Consider the following 8,508-nt stretch of genomic DNA (forward strand, 5'->3'; position numbering starts at 1 on the left):
GGCCTCATGTGTAGTTATACTTTCTTATATTTCTGATAGGAAATCAGATGTAGTGTAGTTATACTTGTGTGTAGTTATACTTTCTTATTTTTGATAGGAAATAACCTTAAATGCAAAGGTCAGAGCCAAATCTCCTTCTAGTTCAGGGGAACAAGATGTATTCTAGTACAGGTATCCCTGAAAACTTTAATCTTTTTATATTTTCAAACCCAGGATATTCTTACTGTCAGAGAAGGCTTAGTTTTCAGCATTAGACTTGCTACAGAATAGACTTAAAAAGTGAAAATTAGATGCAGAAAACTAACTCAATGGTAACTCATTGTTACCCAGTCCAGGATTAAAAGCAAGCAAATTCTTCCCTTTTACTGTAAGTTTTTATTGAATAGGGATCTTCAGACTTATAGATAGCTATTTGGAGTCGAAAAAACGTGCATAAAATATATGTATAGATATTTTTCAGCATTCTGTTAAAAGATCTATGGCACACTAGACAGTTTTTCACTGAGTTGTATTTTCAAGCGTTCATTCACTCATTGCTCACTTCACCACAACTATAAAGCATCAAAGGTTGCATTTTGTAATTACCTCATTAGATTGTGTGCAGTGCTGGGTCCTGTTCCTAAAGATACCTCTGGATAAACCTTACTGTCTCTGTGGAGGCCCCACAAGATGGATTCATGCCAGTGTGAGACTTGGTTTGTTCCTTTGTTTGTTCATTTCTTCCCACAGAGAGCATGCCAACACTGAGGCATATGTAAAAGCAGGAAAGCCTGTTCCTATAAACTTTGAAGATTTTTACACATAAGCTGCTGAGCAAGACAGAATATTCACTTCCAAGATTATCACAGGATAAGTTTTTAATACAGTTTGAGTCCTGGGCTTGTAATGAACAAGAAAGGATGATAAGCAGGCATCTTGGAAGTGAAAAGTCTAGGATGACTTTTGAAGCTGGAAAGAGATGAGGAGAAGGTACAGTGAGGAATTGCACAGGATGAGAAATGAACCAAATTACTCTGAAATATACTGGTGTGTCATTGACTCCTGTTAGCCATGCATGTAGTCATGGTGGTGAAAAACAAACTCACTACATGGCTCTTGTGGTGATGCTACATTTTTTTCAAGTTTCCTGGTCAGCACAGAAAAAAAAAAAAAAGAGGAAAATAATTCTTATGGTGGTTTGCCAGCAGTGAAGAAAAGGAGCAAATTCAGTGTGGCAAAGAACATCTACAGTATCAGGGCATGAGTATGTGACCATAATTATGACTAAAAAATAGAACAGTTGTCACAGATTTTTTTGTTATTCCTTACTTTTTAGTAAAGAAATATGAGATATGCATTAAAATGGGTATATTCTACAGATGTTATCATATTTGTAATGTTAGAAAAAAAGCACGAAAAGAACTGTGGAATACTTTTACAGCATCAATAAAATATCAGCACTACTGAGGGCACATCAGGAATCCTGTGTTTCGTTCTGGGCTCCTCAGTAGGAGAGAGACAGGGACATTGTGGAGTGAGCACAGCAAAGGGCCATGGGGTTGGTGAAAGGATTGGAGCATCTCTCATAGGAAGAGAGAGCTGGGACTCTTCAGCCTGGTGAGGTCCCTCACCTGAAGGGAGGGTACAAAGAAGAGGGAGTCAGGCTCATCTCAGTGATGTCCAGTGACAGGACCAGAGGCAATGGGTGAAAACCTAAAAACAGGAGGTTCCCTCTGAACATCAGATGAACATCAGAAAGATTTTTTCTTTTTTTTTTTTTTTTTTTTAATGGTGAGAGTGACCCAGCACTGGCACAAGTTACCAACAGAAGTTGTGTGTCTCCAACGTTGGAGATACTAAAAAATCTCCAGGACTTGATTTTGGACAATCTTAAGCATAGGGGTTGACTAGATAACTTCCAGAGGTATCTTTCATCCACAATAGTTCCATGATATGCAACTTACAAACAACCTAGATTTTCAAAAACTTTTTTTTTAATTAAAATTGGCTTTTTGTATGCTAAGAAGTCTGCCTTCATGGAATAACAGAATGACAGTCTGCCCTGTCCCCCCCACCCCCTGAAAAAAAAAAAGAAGTATCCTTTCAACATAGGAATAAATAAACATAGAAATAATAACATAGGAATAAACACAGAAAGCTTATAGAAGATTCAGTTTGGATGCCTTAAGCTTAAATTAAAGAGCACCAAGGCAATTTAGTTTCTGAATTATATTGTCCACAAAGAGTTTTAATGTTCTTTGGTTTCTACCCTGCACTTCTGTGGTTTTGGCACCTCAAGGGACTCTGGAGAGCAGATTTACTTTCACTTAATAGAGCAGAGTCATCCTGCCCTCTCGTGGGTGAACAGGCGCCCAGAGACTCTGACCAGCTGGAAATCCAATGGGGTTGAGATTTGATGTTCCTGCAGCTCACATGGTTGTGAAGCCCAAGAGACTTACCACTTAAAGGAAGGTTTTAGAAGTTTTCAAGAGTTTTCCTAGCAAGCCATTATTTGTTATGAAATATTAATAGAGCATTGGACAAAGCCTGTTTGGAAGATGATGTGCAAAATTGATAGTACATTAAATTGAATGTGCAACTGTATGTTCCTTACTCTTTAAAGGGTTGAAAAATTACAGCTGTTGTTTTAGGCACTAATCATGCATATCCAGCTGTGTTTCAGACATTGGATACTGTATATCTTGTAGAGAGCCAGGTCCTTGACACAATCTCTGCTAGACAGACAGATCCACAAAAGTGATCAGAAAAACAGTGGGACCTGTGGGACCTGAGGGACTAACAGGTTGTGACCAGCATAAAACCTCAACTCACAGCTAATCACTAGAGGTGTCCCTCAGGGAGTGACATCAGCACCAGGAATGTTTAGAATCCTTACTGATGACCTTGACAATGGGACAGAATATATGACCAATGAATTTTCAGACAGAAAATCAAACTGGGGAGGGATAGCTGACCCACTGGAGCACAGGGCTGCTGTTTTAGACAGCAACAGGCTGAAGAAATGGACTGATGGGAAACCCACAAAGTTCAGCCCAAGGCATGTGCAAAGTGCTGAGATGGAACAAACCCATTCAGCAATGCAGCCTGGAGGTCAACCTAATGCAAAATAGCTTTGCAGAAATAGACTGGATGTCCTGGTTGACACTAAAGTGAACACAATTCAGCAGTGTGTCCTTGTGACCAGGATGACCAACAGCACTCTGCACCTTACTAATGAGAATGTAGTTGTGGAAAGTGATTATTCCCCTGAATGCAGCATTTGTGAGATCATCTCTAGGGCACTATGTCAAGGTTTGGGCTCCTCAGCACAAGTGAGTAGGTACTGACATATTGAAGTCCAGGGGAAGATCAACAAGAGCACAGATCATACAGGGAGAGGACAAGTGTCCCTGTTTCTACCTACAATAATCTAATGAAAAGACAGAGAGAGAATGGATGGAACCAGACTCTTCTCAGACGAGCCCAGAAATGGGACAAAAAAGTAACTGTGACTAATTAGAACATAGGAAATTTATATTACATATTAGAAAAAAATTTCATCATATGCATGTTCCAAAGCTGGAACAGGTGCCCAGAGAAGCTGTGGAATCCCCATCCTTGTAAGTGTTCAGGTCTCCTTTGTGTGCACCCTGAAGAGGGGCTGGACCTGAGGACTTCCAGAGGTCCCTTCAAACCTGAATTATCCTGTGATGCTGTGATGTGGAGGAACATTTCAAAGTGTCCAACTTCTGTATTTTAAAATTTCTGAGAAACATCCGTGGTTCTATCAGACACATTATCTGCTCGTAACCTGCTTTTTTGACATCAGGGGAAGAAAATGCTGAAAAAGTATTGAACATGACTTAACATGTGCTAAGAATTAATATAACTTGTATATAGAGATAATAGATGAAGTTTAAGAAGGACTATTGCCACCTAAGAGCAAACAAGTTTAAACTATGGTTACAGGAGTTGGATGTGTTGCAATTTATGATGGAAATAATTTCAGTTTTTTTCAGTTAGCACCTCTATATAGTTTATGTTGGATGGAAAGGAAGATGTGAAAACTGTGAAATAACTGGTCTTCTCTAACTGATTCTCAACTGGTCAGGTCATCAGAGCTTCATTCAAAAATCTGTTTTCCAATCTTAGTGCAAACTTTTTTGTTCATCATGACATTTTCAAAATTAACATCTGAGATGTAGCTATTTTTAGTCAAGTTACGTATCTATTATCACACTATGAATTCTCCATTAAAATTGCATTAGTCAGAGAACTAAAAAGTGTAAAGTTTACTCTCCTTTCACTTATGTTCATGTATGACTATGACATTAGTTGAAAGGACCAATTGAATACAGCATTTTCTGCAATGCAGATTAAATCTCGAAACTTGAGAGTATTTCAAAAGAATATGAAAGCAAATAAATGTGAGAGAAGCTCATGGAAAATATTGCTGTAAAAGACTGAGTCAGAAAAAGAAGTTTCCAAACTGTAACTATGAAGACAGTCTGTGAAAGTAAGAATCTGATGATATTTTACTTTACCATTTTTTTGCTGGCTGCTAAATAGTTTCCAGACTGTCATATAAAATCATTATCATCTTTATGATATCTGTTTTCTTTTAGGTTTTAAAATCAGGTACTAAGTCATAAAACCAAAAGCACTGCACAGTATCTTCTACACATTTTTTAAGCAGTTATATTTATTTAGATCCTTAGCTTACTCTCCTGGAGTTGTGCTGATTTACATTATGCAAAGGTCTAGTTGTTATAGGCATATGCTTCATTCTGTGATGAGGAAAACAAACAAGATTAGACAGTAATATACTCCAGGGTTTCTTCTCTTCACCTCTGCAATGAAAAATATGCAAGAAAGCCAGCCCTGTGTAATCCCTCCCTCCTTTTAAGTGTAGCCTGCTGGTTTTACCTCCAAACTGGCCCCTCCCATTGAAATTGGGAACTTTTGCACCAGCAGCTGTCCTGGGTAAAAACCCCAAAATGTAGCTGTCACCAAACAAATTTCTGAAGATGAAAAGGGTGATATGCAAATAAAAGGATTCCTGAGGGAATGATTTTTTTCCTGATGTTATCGAATTTACTTTATTTAGAAGTACAGTGAATCATTGCACAGTGCTTACCAGATAAAGCATTCATGGAATTAAAAAGGGCAAGCATGCATTTACTTAGGAACAGAACTCAAACAAGAAATATGTCTCTCAGAAACCCCTGATTGAACCACAGTTCCAATATACCAACATTTGGCTAACAAACAAACTCAACTAATGGCATGATGGCTTATTTAGATGTTAATACATACACTCACAGTGCAGCAATGGAGCTACAAAATGTTTAATGTCCTGAAAGCTTCCATTATTCTCCCTTTGAAGAGGATATTGTCATAAAAACTTATGAGAACTGAAGAACTTAAGAACTACACAAGAACTTTTTGTGTGTGTGTGTGTGTGTGTGTGTGTGTGTTTGTGTGTGTGTGTGTCTTTTGATGTCTTTGCGGAATATCAGCCTTTCAGTGTTAGCTCTTTGCACCACCTCATTCTCAAACCAGGCAGCGGGATGGGGAGGAAGCTGTAGCAGAGGCAAAACTTGATATACTCAGCCCAATATACTCGTTCCTAGCGCTCCGTCCTGCCTCCAGCACGCTCCTACAATGTGCGTTCAGCGGAAAAGCGGAGGAAGAGGCGTTTCGGCGCAAGACAGCGGAAGGCATCACCTCCTTACGCCTTTTCTTCCCCTGAAAGGTTGTGAGAGGGCAGAGGCGCACACACCCACCCCTCTCCGCCCGCTAAAAAAGCCGAGCATCCCTCGCTGTGCCGGCGGGGCGCGCTCGGGGTGTGCGGGGCCCGGCTGGCACCGCTCCGCCCGGCCACACCGCAGCCAGGTAGGGCAGCGGGACGGGGAGGCCAAGGCTGGGCGCGGACACCTCACTCCCCCTCGCTCGGAGGAGCCGAGCGCCCCCCCCCGCTCACGGCATCCATCCCGGCGGGGAGCCGCTCTAGCTGGCCGGAGACCGCTCCGGGTCACCCTGCCCGTCCCCATCCCCGCCCGTCCCCGGCTCTCCCTGTCCGCATCCCTGCCCATTCCATCCCTGCCTGTCCCATCCCTGCCCGTTCCCCATCCCTGCCCACCCCCATCCCTGCCCGTTCCCATTCCTGCCCGTCCCCAGCTCTGCCTGTCCGCATCACTGCTCACTCCCTTCCCTGCCTGTCCTCATCCCTGCCTGTCCCCATCCTTGCCCATCCCCATCCCTGCCCGTCCCAACCCTGCCCGTCCCATCCCTGCCCGTCCTCATCCCTGCCCGCCCCATCCCTGCCCGTCCCTATCCCTGCCCGTCCCCATCTCTGCCTGTCCGCATCCCTGCCCGTCCCGAGCTCTGCCTGTCCCATCCCTGCCCATCCCCATCCCTGTCCATCCCCATCCCTGCCCATCCCTAACCCTGTCCGTCCAGAGCTCTGCCCTCCCCATCCCTGTCCATCCCCATCCCTGCCCCTCACCATCCCTGTCCATCCCCATCCCTGCCCCTCCCCATCCCTGCCCCTCCCCATCCCTGTCCATCCCCATCCCTGCCCCTCCCCATCCCTGTCCATCCCCATCCCTGTCCATCCCCATCCCTGCCCATCCCCATCCCTGTCCATCCCCATCCCTGTCCATCCCCATCCCTGCCCATCCCCATCCCTGTCCATCCCCATCCCTGCCCATCCCCATCCCTGCCCATCCCCATCCCTCTCCCTCTCCCACCCAGCCGCGCTTCCCTGTCCGTGGCCCTGCCCGGCACTCCCCAGAGTCACCTGTCTCAGACACCTCTGTCTGGGGCCCACGCTGTGCTTTTTCCTTATTATCCAGCTGTCATAAACAGTTCAGCTCCTGAAAAAGGCTTATTTCAACACACAGCCCCTGTCACTGTCTCTACACCATCTGCAGCCCTTTTCCTCACACCCGGGTGGCTTTGGAAGAGGATGGGCTCCCTCAGCACTGTTGTAGGTGGTAGGAGCAAAAGATTATGCCTAAAACATTTGTGTATCAGCTCTCAAATGCCTTATTAAAAAAGTATTAATATTAAGGACTTGCTATTAACTACTCATTAATGCTAGCAGAAATGAATTTCTCCCATCTCCCTTTTCCATTTTCCTTCCTGCGATCAACAGTTCTCTTTTTCCATTTCAGAAGGTTTTTCAAACTGAAATATCTATGCATTGAATCACTTGCTAAGAGAAACAACTCTGTTTCAGTGATGAATGAGATTCAGAAGAGTTGTAAGTTCAAATTGCAACTCTCTGGAGTTTGGAAGACTCCCTCTCTATCCACTTCCACCTGTCAAGACTTGCATAGTAAGTAAACAGCTTTGCTTATGTTCTTTGAAATTAAGACAGATTTTCATTTTTACCAAGAAATTGCAATCCTGGCAGAATGCTGCTTGGATCTAGTATGGTTAAGACAACTGTTTGCTAAATATTTTTGTTTTCTTCTTCAATGCTGCGTAAATTATGGCACTGTGTGGTAATACTTACATAAAATCATTCTAATACTCATATAAAATCAGCTTAAATTCCATAAGAAGCTGTTCTTAAAGAGCAAAGACTACTGCTTTCCTTTCTCAACCCCAAGATGATGTTTGGAACAGTCCCATGTTCAGAAGAACCTGTTGTGGTTTTTTTTAAAGGAAGTGACAACCCTTCAGGACCAAATTGAGTTTTCCAAAAGTGTTGATCAAAATTAGTTACTTGTCCAAAATTGAGGATCAATCGCTTCTATGTATCGGCCCAATTTCATTCAAAAATCTTCTGGTGATTCTTGAAAGTGGGGAATAATTTTAATGGTGCATGATTTTCTAATTCATGAGACATTGGTAATCCACTTTACAGAATTTAAAGTTTTGGTTTGTTTGAAATTTTTTTTGTTTCACAGTGGCACAAGCATTTTTAAGAACTGTATTTTATTATTAAAACTCCGTCAGTGGTTTTAAACATGTAAAAAACATAAAAAAATACTTAAAGCTGTTGTCACTTTGAGCCTTATAGACAACTTGTAATTTAATAAATTTTCATTGAAACTGTCATTTCCATCTATTACCTTAGAATTTTGCTCATTAGTATTTCTGTACTCCTTTATTAGGTAGAGAATCTTTGCTTTTACTTTAAAATGTCTCAATTTTTTTCTGAAAATCAAAAATCTTATTCTGTTTCTCAAAGATTCTCTCTGGATTAGCTGACTTTCACTAAAAGCTCTTTTCTTTTTTTTACATTTTTTGCCCCCTTCTAACTTTTCAGTGAAGAGTACTCAAACTGTATAGCTCAAATCTTTTGGCCTACAGTAGAACAATTTCAGACAAATTGATCAGATTCAACATAATGACAAAGTAAGATTGAGGTCTTGTGTCTTGATTTTTAGTAGTCATGAATCTCAAACCTGGTCATTACTAAGTCACTTCCATTATGTTGTGTGCTTTCAACCAAGCTTCTACTGTGTGCTGATGTGATGTACCAAAAAAGAAGAGGATTTAGAATTAAAGATCTGG

The sequence above is a fragment of the Ammospiza nelsoni genome, chromosome 2 (genome assembly GCF_027579445.1).
Source record: "Ammospiza nelsoni isolate bAmmNel1 chromosome 2, bAmmNel1.pri, whole genome shotgun sequence".
NCBI lineage: Eukaryota > Metazoa > Chordata > Aves > Passeriformes > Passerellidae > Ammospiza > Ammospiza nelsoni.